This window comes from Phocoena sinus, chromosome 7 (assembly GCF_008692025.1).
Source record: "Phocoena sinus isolate mPhoSin1 chromosome 7, mPhoSin1.pri, whole genome shotgun sequence".
Lineage (NCBI taxonomy): Eukaryota > Metazoa > Chordata > Mammalia > Artiodactyla > Phocoenidae > Phocoena > Phocoena sinus.
The window spans coordinates 75,868,545-75,880,819 of record NC_045769.1 but is presented as its reverse complement, the minus strand read 5'-3'; the positions used below and the strand labels follow the sequence as shown (position 1 = coordinate 75,880,819).

The window sequence follows — 12,275 nt, the reverse complement described above, 5'->3', positions numbered from 1 at the left end:
CTAGCGTATTTTAAAGTATATGCCTGTGTTTGCATCTCATAGGGTTCTGCCTACATCCTACCCTATATCAGGATTATATTCTTCCTTTCCTAAAATCCACCGGAATTATTTATCTAGGTTTTTGTCGGGCCAGGCCTACGTTACTGTTTTCATTTGGGGAGTTGTATAAAGGGTGCCCAGTAGAAGCAGCTTGGGCATGGGCTCCAGGACTCATGCTCTCAGTCCCAGAGCCTTTTTGCATGTCTTTTTGGCCTTGAACATACCATAGGCCTTGAACGCAGAACATCTGAATTTTCCAAAGTCTATAATATTTCAACGTCTTAGACTTTCATCAAGGCTGCCATTTAAAAGGGGCTTTTTGTATAGGTAAATTTTTTCTGAGGACTTTCTGTCTTGCTTGCATATTTAGGCCATTCTGTCCCACACCCGGACACTCCTCCCTATTAAGGTGCCCAGGTACAACTGGAGGCAGTCTGTCTTCCTGGAACCATCAATTAATGGACTAGTAAGACAGGAGTTCCTCTTGAGCAGAAGATCTCAGATATATGAACTCCACGTTTTCTGGGATGCCGATATACATAGTTTGCAGAAGCAAGCAAAGTTTTGAAGTGACCAGGCATGGATAGAGTGAGTTAAAAGGGCTGAGGAAGTGGTTCTTGGCTCACAAGACAAAGTAGTGTAATGAAGGGTTCACTGGGCCGGTTTTCAGGTTTTAATTCTATATTCATTGTATCTCTCTGTGCCACCTTGCAGAAATCGCAGTCTGTCTCTGCTTCAGTTTCCTCATCTTCAAAATGAAGGACCAGTGGTTTTTAAGCCCCTCTCAACACTAGCATTCTAGGACTTTAAAGGATATAACTGTGTTCAGGTATAAAGTTACTAATGTGAATACCCAGTGTCTCATGGGAAAAGGATAACCAAATGTAGAATAACTAATTCAGTCTTCTTGCAGTTTCTTATTTTGTACATTTTTTCAGAGAGAAGATATATTGAGGCCACTTCAGAAAAAGAATGAATTCACCTGCACGATTACAACTATATTAAGAGGGAAAAATAGTTGTCAGTTTTTGCTCCATTCACATGACAGCAAACACAATTACAGTCTGATGATGTCTTAGGCCCTTTCCAACATCATATTCACCATGTGAGTGAATAAATTATGAGTAGCAAAATGTACTAGGACCACTTTCTCCAATTTTGCCCCCAAACCTGGCTTGTATGGTCTTTAGGAGGAAGTTTTCAATTGAAAGACACTAAATTGTTTATCAATGAGCAGTATTTATGAGACAAGCAAAAGTCATCTGATTGACCCCTCACCAGAGAGTCAGAATTTGCCTTATTCTCCTGTCTCCAGGTTGGTGAAGGGAGAAAACATAAAAGCAGCAGAAACAAGTTTGGAGCCAAAGCATTTGCTTCACATAGACACCACCAAAGCGCGATCACAACTAAAAGTTAACCAGTATTTTCCCGGTTCCAAAAGCACATCTGTCTCCCTTTCCCATAAAATGTTCTGTATCTCTGGTTTAATTTAATTTTGTCTTAAAATCCTTTCTTCTGTAGCTTATAAAGAGGTATTTTTCTTTCACTGCTACTTTCCTGAAACTTCCAACTTCTCACATTTTTTTAAAAACATCTTTATTGGAGTATAATTGCTTTACAATGGTGTGTTAGTTTCTGCTGTATAACAAAGTGAAGCAGCTATACATATATATATATATATATATATATATATATATATATATCCCCATATCTCCTCCCTCTTGCGTCTCCCTCCCACCCTCCCTATCCCACCCCTCTAGGTGGACACAAAGCACTGAGCTGATCTCCCTGTGCTATGCAGCTGCTTTCCACTAGCTATCTCTTTTACATTTGGTAGTGTATGTATGTCCATGCCACAGGACAGGAATAAAGTCACATAGTTTTAAATGGAAACTTTCCCTTATTTCTTATCTTTTTTTCATGTGACCAATTCCATACTCCATTATCCTTACCCTTAAAAGTTTAACAGAATGAGAATTAGAATATCCAGGCTAAAATTGAAACATGACCAATTTTAGAGAGATGAAAGAAGGCTTAGTTCTAGGACCAGTAGAAGTACAATGAAACAACCAGTTTTCTCAAAGCAAAAGAAAACAAACAAACAAAAAGAATCCAGAACAATCATGCTGAAATTTGTGAAAATAGGAAACTGAAAATATGGAAATCTTTTATTTGGATCTCCTTGACACCATAAAACTTGTTACAATGTTTTAAACAGTGAATGTTTTAGAATGTGGATATTAATATCTCCAAAGTTTCTGTCTACCTGAAGTTAAATCCTTTGAAAAGACTCCTCTACGGTAACAGTATTGAAAAATTTATTAAAGAAACTATTGTGCACTCTTGCCTTATTACTCATTTAATCTTGATCTATGTTTAGAGAGTTGTGCCAGCCAGGTCGAGGCCTCAAAGAAATGAGCACAAACATTTACCCTTTCCTATGCAGTATCGTTTTGGTGATAGAAAATTCATTTGGAAAATATCATTGAAGTTATAGTATAAGCAAATTCAGTAACCTTTAAATAGATAAACAGAAAGCTACCGACAAAGTGATAGTGGATTCTCAGTATTTCAAATGAAAAGAAAGGGGTAACCAAAGTTTTAGAGCTAGGAGCTTTCTGCATTTAAAAAGCCAAGAAATTAAGGCAGGCAGTGTTCTTAAAAAGAAGGTTGGCTAAATTCAGCAAAATCAACAGGGCTTCCAACATCAGTTCAAAATATGAACGTACATACATAACTGGCCCTCTATTTTCTTTTCCTGATTTTAATGGTTTATCCCCAAGCTGTACAGCCTTTGGTAACTCCTTGATGAGATCCATTATAAAGAGCTTTGTTCCTCCTGTATAAATTATAACATCAAACCAGGATTTGTTAACAGTGAATTAAAAAAAATCCTTTGTGAGTCTTCAGGATCCCAGGGCTGCTTGCTCTCTGATCCATTCCTGGCTCTTCTCTCCCCCTTTCTGGTCTATATCACAGGGGAGCTGATCCTGCAAGCAGCGTGGCCCTGCCTTCCCTTAGGAACGGGCTGCCAGCTGGGTGGGACCAGTGGGAAGCAAGAGCAGGAAAGGAGAGAGCTGGAGGATGGGCAAGGTCAGGATATTCCTCACTCAGCCTCCCTGCTCTAGCTCCTGCCAAATGCCCTGTGACTTGACCCTGGGCTCCAGTAACGTTGCCTTTTCCCTTTATTCCTCCCGCTTAAGAATCACAGTGGCTTTATCCTATTCAGAATCCATGTCCTCTTTGGGGGTTCTCTTCTCCCTTCTGTCACCTGCTTTTACAAATTTCTTGAATTAAATTCCCCCTCTGTTGACTACTTAGAGCAGTTTCTGTTTTTCTGCTTGGAGCCTGACTCTATACATCCTATTGAAAGGCATTATTGGATGATATACATGGAAAACTCTATTATTCCTTGATTTTCTTTTGCTAGAAATTCTTTACTTTAAATGTGCTATTTAGAAGTGCTAATAAGGGGTTCAGTCCTCAAAAAAGCAGAAAGAAGCCCAACACATTTTTAAAAATCAGTTTGCCATGGTCATAATATTCAAAACTATAAACACAAAATATTATAAGCTTTACAGCTCATTAGTCAGAACAGGGCTATACTTAGCTGTGACTGATATATAAATTCCATCCTAAAAAGAGGAGTAGCATATAATACTTGTCAAGACAATTACATCACACATCCTGTTTAAGGGGTACTCATTCACCAGCTTATTTGCCAGTGGTCTCTCTGTTTTCTCATATCAAAGAGAGAGAGAGAGAAAGGGAAAATAGAGAAGAAAAGAAAAAAACCCTGAAACTTTCTGTATTACCAATTTGAAATGCCATGTTTGTGAGTCCTTGGGATAATATTTTGAAATCTAAATTATGTCTGCACTTTTTTTTCTCCCTGTATTTTCTGCTATTGCTTCTCTCCTCCTTTCCCACCTCTGTAAGCAGGTCTCCTGCTAGGTATTCATTGTCCCAAGAAAAGGCAAAAAGAAAGGGAAACAAAAGTAATCTATGTGTATTTCTGGCTTTGTTTTATAGAATCCTGAATTCTCAGGGAAGAGGGTTTCAGGACACAGACTAAGTATCTTGAAGGACCTTCAGAGGGAAAAGGGTTTTCCTGAATCTTGGAAGAGGATACCCACAGGCACGCAGAAGGGGAGAGAGAAACAGTGCATGTTCAATGATTCCTGAGGAAGAAGCAAGGAGCTGGGAGCTGATACTGGAGGAGTTGCTGAAATACAGAATCCAGGGTAGACTCAGCAAAGGAGTCCCCTGAGATCATGGTTCTAGCCTGCAGGTGTGTCATGGCAGATTAATCATCACACAAATACTACCTGGACCTCATTCATCTGTACCAGCGATTACGTTAGTTCTTCCTCCCATTGACCAGTCAGCACCCCAAGTAGCCACAGTGACTGGTCAGGACATGGGTGGGAGCCACCAGGAACGATTTCTCCCTTTTTTTGTTCTCTGTGCTTGAGCATGGAAAGATGTAAACTGCTACCACAGGCAAGAGTCTGTGAGAGAATGCAGCTAACACAGAGAAAATGGATTCAAGAGATGGAGGGGAATTGGGTGTTGAAGACATTTGAGCCTGGATCAAGCTGTTTCTGGAGTGAGACCTATCAGACTCTCAAGTTATGTGAGTAAATCAGATCTCTTTTAGCTAAAGTCAATTGGGATTGAATTTTCTGTCATTTGCATTGGAAAGACTCCTAATTGATACACTTATCCCTAATACCTACCTGTTCAGGGCCTTAGTGCTGGGGCATAGTAAGTACAGAACTTACCTGAAGACTAATACTGATGCATACACTTAGGATATAATTTATTATGCTACTACTACTAGGCAGGGGGAGAGAGCTTTCATATTATCACATAGGAAGTGGCATGTCAAAATCAAATGGGAATGCCCATTTTGGGTTAAACCTTGAGGGAGGATGAGACTCTTCTTGCCACAGAGACATTAAACCCTCTACCACCACAACAGAAAGTTTAGTGGTAAAAGCTGGAGACATGAAACACAGCAGCCTTTTTGGTCCCTGTACATCTCTCACCTCTTTATTTCTTGATTCACTCAGCCTCAGTTTCCAGTCCTAGTCAACTAACAGAATTAGTTAGACTAATCCCAGATTACCTGTGTTGCTTCATGTATCAGTACCTTTGTACTAGCTCTTTCCTCAGGCTGGAATGAACTTCCCATACTGTCTACCTTTCAATCCCCAGTTAAGGGGCTTTAGCTTCTGTGAAATTTTGCCTGACACCAACACTACCCTGCTTATTATACCTCCCACCCACATACTCTAAAGTTGATCACTTGTCACACTGTGTCCATCCTTCTGTTGTGACCCATATGCAATTTTTTGTTCATTTCTCTGACTTCTGTATTAAACCAAGCTCCATGAGGGCAAGAATTCTCTCTAATTTATCTTGGAATTTTTAGGACCTGGCCATTAGGCTATCTACAATTATTTGTGAATAGTGGAAATTATTGAATACATGAAATAAATGAATGTGGAAGCAGAAGGGGTCACAGATTTTTAGAGCTGGAATCTTAGAGTCCACCTAATCCTTGCGAATTAAAATATTTACCACAGTAACAGGAATAGCAAAGTGATACATTTTAAGAGAGTCAAAGGTTAAATTTTATCAGAACGCATCATATGATAGCATTCTTTTTTATTCTTGCACAAACTATAACCTTATATTACAAAATTTAAGAATTCTCATTCTTTTAATTTGGCTACCTTAAATTTCTCTTTTGCAAATTTAAGACCTTCTTTTCCTTTAAGTATTTTATTTCCTGTGCAAGTCTGTTTGCTCCCCAGAACTACGCAATATTTGTGATTACAGAATATTTTATTATAGCCAAGAACCAAACTATGAGTTCAAATAGCAAATGAAATCAGATGCTTGAAAGAGCCAGGCTAATTATAATTGGAAAAAGACCCTCCACCAACTGACACACACACACACACACACACACACACACACACACACACACACACGACATTTATATCTATAGTCTTTAATAATTCCATGATTTCAACATCTTTGTGTAGGAAGGGAGTTGCTGTCACTTGAAAAGGTTATGTAATGCATCCTGTTTCTTACAGACCTATAGGAATCTGGGCAAGGTTAGAAGCAGGAGGATGAACAAAGTGAGAATCAACATAGCTCTGCATAAAAATGTAGCCAGTTATCTCCATTTAGGGTAGACTCAGTGCAGATTATGTTTTTAGGAAAATTTTTCTCTTCCTTAATGTGAATTGTCTTTGATAATTATTATTTGCCTTTGGGAGATATGTATGTGTAGAATCCAGTGGATGAGCAAGGAGAACGAGGTGCGAAATCTTCACTGCTACCAATAGGTACAGATTGAAATGCAAATTCCACAGGGGCTGTGCTGTTAGAGACCTCTGTAGTATTACTTCATACTCCCTAATTCAGGCTTTGGGAAAGGTGTTGCTACAAATAATATCCTGTGGTTGCACTGACTGGGAAAGGGGCTGGACCCTCCATGAGATTAAACGCCATGAGTAGGGCGTAAGGTGGTAAAGATATGTACTGTAGAGATGTGAAGAAACGTATTTTCTAAGGGGAGAGTCAATAACAGTGGACCTTGAGACGGGGGACTTGAGACAAGGAAGAAAGGCTAGGAGTTCGGGATATGCTCTTAAGGGTATCTCTGTGTAAGTAGTAAGTTTTTTTGTTGCTCTTTTCCTTTGACCAGTTGGGAAGTTTTATTTAGTGAACAGTTTGTAATCTGTCCTCTATGTTGTGGTTTCCTTCATTTGTTTCTAACCTTCAGTCGTTATTAACACCTGCACAGACTTGAGTGGTGGGTGTATGGGACAATCAAGGAAAAGAAGAACAGCTTTGGGAAGTATAACCTTCTGCACATGGCATCTCCCTGAGACCAGGGTTGTGGTCCCTACTTCTGACAAGCAGCAGGGAAGTGAGTGGTGGCCTCTGAAGGCTCGTGGAGGAGACCAAGGCCCTGAAAGAGCTATGAATGAGCAGATAACTCAGGAGAGTGGGGCAAAAACTTTCTTTGCCAGAGGTTTCTTTGTCAGAGCTTCCGGTCCATTTTTTTTTTTTTTTTTTTTCCGGTCCATTTTTAAACACTGTATCCCCACACTCCCTTCCCCTCAAAATCTATTTCCTTGCTGCTCTTTCACCTTTCGTTATTTTTTACTTGGATTTTGGCAACAGCTGACTATGTCGTCTCCTGTCACCAGTCGCTTCCTTGCCGTGGCCTGGCCCGTAACTGCCGTAGTTGTGTTTCTAAAGAGCTCTGGCCCTTGACCTTCCCCAGTGCTTGGCCAAAACCTCCTGTAAAAACCTTCTTTCTGCTTGTTTACTGTCCTTGGGATTTCTATGGAAAGTTGCACCTTTCATTTGAAGACGTAGGTATTCAAAGCTAGCAGGGGTGCCACTAAAGTCATTAAGAGGTGCCATTAAAGTCATTTATCATGCTAAGAGGATTCCATTTAAAGATTTACCCACTTAAAGATTACTCAAGTTTTCAGTATTGAGACAGATGGCAACACAGTGGAAGCAGTGATGTCCTGGAAAATCTGTCAGTTTTGTTTGGGAAATTAAATGTTCATATAGTTAAAGGCTTGTGGGATATGCTTTTTTAATAATTCCATAATCTCATCAAATATTTCTGATCCTAGATGAATCCAGAGAGAGTAACGTGGGATATGATAGAGAGCATGGTGGGGTCTCTGAACCATTGGATACAAATGGACCAATTCTTGGGCAAGGATCTTTACCACTGCACCTTATCTTTATCACATTACATCGGGGGCTTTTTTACACACAAAGCTCACTTAATTTCCTGAAAGTTAGTTCTTTTTAGCATTTTAAGAAGTCTTCTATAGAGTTAAGTTCATACCCACCTTTCTAATATGCGTGATGGTTTATAAATATGTAGAAGAGAAAGGAGGAAACAGAAAATATGCTCCTCTATCCCAGTAAGTCATGCTATTGAAAAGGGACCCAGACATAGCTTTGAAATCCAGTCTGGAGCTCCCATTATCCCTCTCTTTTCATATCTTTGGTCTGTCTTGATTGAATGGATAGCATGAAGCTGATATGTAGAGTCTTGTCTTCATCTGTGTCATAGAGAAGTACATCACTGATGTCTTCATAAGTGACACTAGTGTAAGATTTCTCCTATATCAACAATGTTGTTATAATACATTCAACTTTGGTATTTCGTTTATATGCCTTAAATCCAAAAGCTCTTCACCCACTGCTGCCCACATATGCTGACAACTGTTCTGATCTGATCCCAGCAGGAGTAACAGATTTTATTTCTTAAGCATTGCAGAACTACAACCAGAGTGTTATCATTAGATGAAAGATCTCATACTGGTTTTGCAAGAGAGAAAAAAGAAAGGATCGAGATGAAAATAATCTAGGCTATTTAAAAATGCCCCACATTTTCAAAATTTTAATTCAATTTGGTTTTCAAAGGTAACATATTAAAATGGCTCAAAGTTCAAAAGGTACAAAATTATGTACAGAGAATAATTTCTGTCATATCCCTGTTCCCCTGCCATGCAGTTCAGGCTAAACTAATGTTATAAAATGTTTGTATTTTCTCCCAGACATAGTCTACATGTATACAAGCAAATGTGAGCTCACACACATTTTTAAGTATGTATCTTGTCTATTTTTCCCTTAATCACTTATTTCGGAGACAGTTTTTTATCAGTACATAAAGGGCTTTTAAATTATTTTTTCTAGTTGCATACTGTTCCCTTGCAGGGATATACATAGTTTATTTCATCAGTACCAAGTGAATGAGTATTTAAGTTGTTTCCAAAGTTTTGCTAACACAAAGATATCCCTGCACCTACATCATTTGGTTTAAGGATAGATATTTCTTTAGTATAAACTCCTAGAAATTGAATTTCTTGCTTAAAACTATACTTTTTTTAAAGAATGTAATTTATTCATTTTTGAATTGTGATAAAAATTCAAAAGGAACAAAAGGATAAATCTTGAAAAGTAAGCTTTCTTCATCCCCCTTTGCCCTGCCCCCCACTTTTTTTCCCCAGAAGTAAATATGTATCAACTTCTTGTATATCCCTTCAGAGATTTTACATACACACCAAGCACACACACGTACAGACGCCTATGCAGGAGAATGTCCATATGAGAGAATTTAATGTATTTAGGCAGATTTGTATTTTCTTCTGCCTTGTCGTCTGCAGGGATCAGAAGGCTCTTGCAAATACGCTGACAGCATTCAGTGTAACAATTTAAGTCAGGAATATACTCTTTTATTGCCTCATATACCATTATCGTTTAAACTAATTCTACCACTTTTCTCTATGCACAGCTAGCTGTTTTGTGTGGAGGGAAGGAAGGCTGTGGATAAAGAGCCTTGCCCTGTCCTCACCAAAAATTGTCTAAGGAGGTCCAGTATGGAGTTTGGCCTGTATGCAAGGTGAACCACAGTTAGCCTGTAATGCTGTCCTCTTTATCTAGGGCTTCTCTTCCCCTTTCTCTTGTGTTGGAGTCCCTGTTCCATCTGGCACATGTAATCCTCTTTTTCTTAGTGTTCCCCCCAACTCCTCCTCCCTGCCAACACACATTCTCTTTCTCGCAGAATATATCCTTTGGGCTTCCCTGGTGGCGCAGTGGTTGAGAGTCCGCCTGCCGATGCAGGGGACACGGGTTCGTGTCCCGGTCCGGAAAGATCCCACATGCCGCGGAACGGCTGGGCTCGTGAGCCATGGCCGCTGAGCCTGCGCGTCCGGAGCCTGTGCTCCACAACGGGAGAGGCCACAACAGTGGGAGGCCCGCGTACCGCAAAAAAAAAAAAAAAAAAAAAAAGAATATATCTTCCAATAGCTCCAGAACAAGAGTATCTAGGAGGTAATTTCTTAAAGATCCTACATTTCTGAAAATCTCTTTAAATTATTTAATCTAATTAACAGTTTGACTGATAATACAGTTTTAGGTGGGAAATACTTTTTTTCAGACATTTAAAGGCATTGCTCCGGTCTTACTGTTAAGAAATACGGTGCCATTGTGATTTCTGACCCAATTTTTTCCTCTCTGGAAACTTTGGTGATCTTCTCTTTGTCTTCATTGTTCTAAAATTTTCCAATGATATGCCCTGATGTGATTTTATTTTCAACTGTTATATTGAGCACTGAATAGGCCTTTCATTTTGGAAATTAATGTCTTACAGTTATGGAGACTTTTCTTGAATTATTTCACTAATGATTTCCTCTTGTATGCTTTCTTTTATCTCCATTTCTGAAGATATATTCATTATATATTATATATTAGACTTCCTGGACTGGTCCTTCAATTTCCTATCGCTTTTCTACTTGTTTTTATTTCGTTTCTGCTATATTTTTTGAGAAAATTCCTCACCTTTATTTTCCAACTGACATTCTTATATATTTTATTTTTATGGTGGCAAAATATATATAACATAAATTTACTGTTTTAACCAATCTTAGATGTACAGTGCAGTGGCACTAAGTACGTTTACATTGTTGTGCAGCCATCGCCACCATCCACCTCCAGAACTTCTTCATCTTCCTAAACTAAAAATATGTATCCATTTAATAACAACTCCTATTCCTTCCTTCCCTAAGCCCCCAGCTCCTCCATATTAGAGGTTTTCTCAGATGTCTTATAATCCTTGATTTTCTGCTTTCGATTTAGAATGAAAAACTACAAGCTGATTGGGAGCTCTGAATGCATACATGCATATGGAGCTCACTAATCTTGACTTTACTGCAAGGTGATCTGGGAAGGCTGTTTGTTGGGCATCCTCATTAGCAATACTTTTAGGTCTTCCTAGGTGGCATGGCCAGGTACTAGAGAAAAGTCCACCTGTCTGCTTCGTGGAGGGTCAAGATTTGGCTGCCAGTGTCCTGGGAGCTGAGTGGGGAAGGTGCTTGAGGTGGTGTTTTCAATAGAATATTCAAGTCTTCAACTGTGCCTGGCCTTTATTAGTCCAAAATAACCACGGGGCCTTATTCCAAGGTGAGGAGAGTTAGTCTCCGACTGGCATCAGGCTGGGAAGGAGATCAAAGGAGATGATTGCTTCTCAGTCAGCTTTCACCGAATACTCCTGTAGCACTGACCTTCCCTCCTTCACTTTCAGTTTTGGAAGTACCTGGGCTATTATTTCCTGAACCTTAGGAGAATTCTGTTGTATTAATGGAAATGTTTCTCAGCTTTCCCCATTACTAGCTTAGTTTCCCCTCTCTGAGTTCTGCTAAGTCTCTCAGGTTTCATTCACTTATTTCCCAGTTTTCAAAAGTATGTTGCTGTTATCTCCTATCTTCCTCCTTTTTTTTTTTTTTTTTTTTTTTGTGGGTGTGTGTCTTAAAAAACATGTCCTTAAGATTTCTTTCACAGGATTTCCTGAAGTAGTGGCAGTTAACGTGTGTGTGTTCAGTCCTTACTTCAACCCCACGCTGGCACACCATATTCAATGCTTGCCTGGAGGATCTCATTGATTCAACAACTTCCAATAAATTTAGGGATCTAGAATTTAGTTTTATGCCATTAACTTAATATTGCCTTATTGAAAATTCTCTCATTTCCTCATTTTAAGGAAATATTTAGAAATTGGTTTATTTCTCCACCACTAAGGTACTAAAGTTGGGCCTAAATCATATGAAGTGCCTATTCTGATAAGGCAGTTGACATGTCAGCAAATAAATCTATTTTTTTAAGGTGTAATCTTCCTATAGACACTCTATTAGGAGGAATAATCATTGAGAAAATTATATTTACTCAGCAGATTTTAAATTATAAATGATTTCTGTAATTTGGTCCCCATTTATTAAAAAAAGGGTTCCTCTAGGTTTTTTTTTTTTTTTTTTTTTTAAGTCTCACATGTTTTCTTTGAATTCATTGCAGTTGGTCAAATTAGTGTTGCGGTAATCGAAGTGAATTTTCAAGGGAAAAAATAAAAATAAAAATAGAACCTGTTTATTACCCAGATATATCTGTTCCCTCTGCTGCATTTTAGTCATAGCTATTTAATTTCCCGAAACAAAAAACAAACAGATTTTTCACTAATGTCAGTACTGCAGAGCTAGCATAGGACAGAAGAGCCAGCTGTACTCGATTTCGTCTCATGCATCATCAACAAAATTGGCAGCTAAGTTCTGATTTCAGAGCCTTTATGGTTAATGATGATGTACAAGCTGTGCTTGATTTTCAGATACAAGACTAGTCTTTGCTGACAG

General features: G+C 38.8%; 1 protein-coding gene across 1 annotated transcript in view; it reads left to right on the top strand.

The window, feature by feature from the left end:
* The first annotated feature begins 4,568 nt into the window (after window positions 1-4,568).
* The window catches only part of GPD2 (glycerol-3-phosphate dehydrogenase 2), a 197,418-nt gene continuing 189,711 nt past the window's right edge, over window positions 4,569-12,275 (top strand). Inside the window, exon 1 of the mRNA XM_032637519.1 lies at window positions 4,569-4,675. The gene's annotated coding sequence lies outside the window, so the exon portion shown is untranslated. The remainder of the gene's footprint in view (window positions 4,676-12,275) is intronic.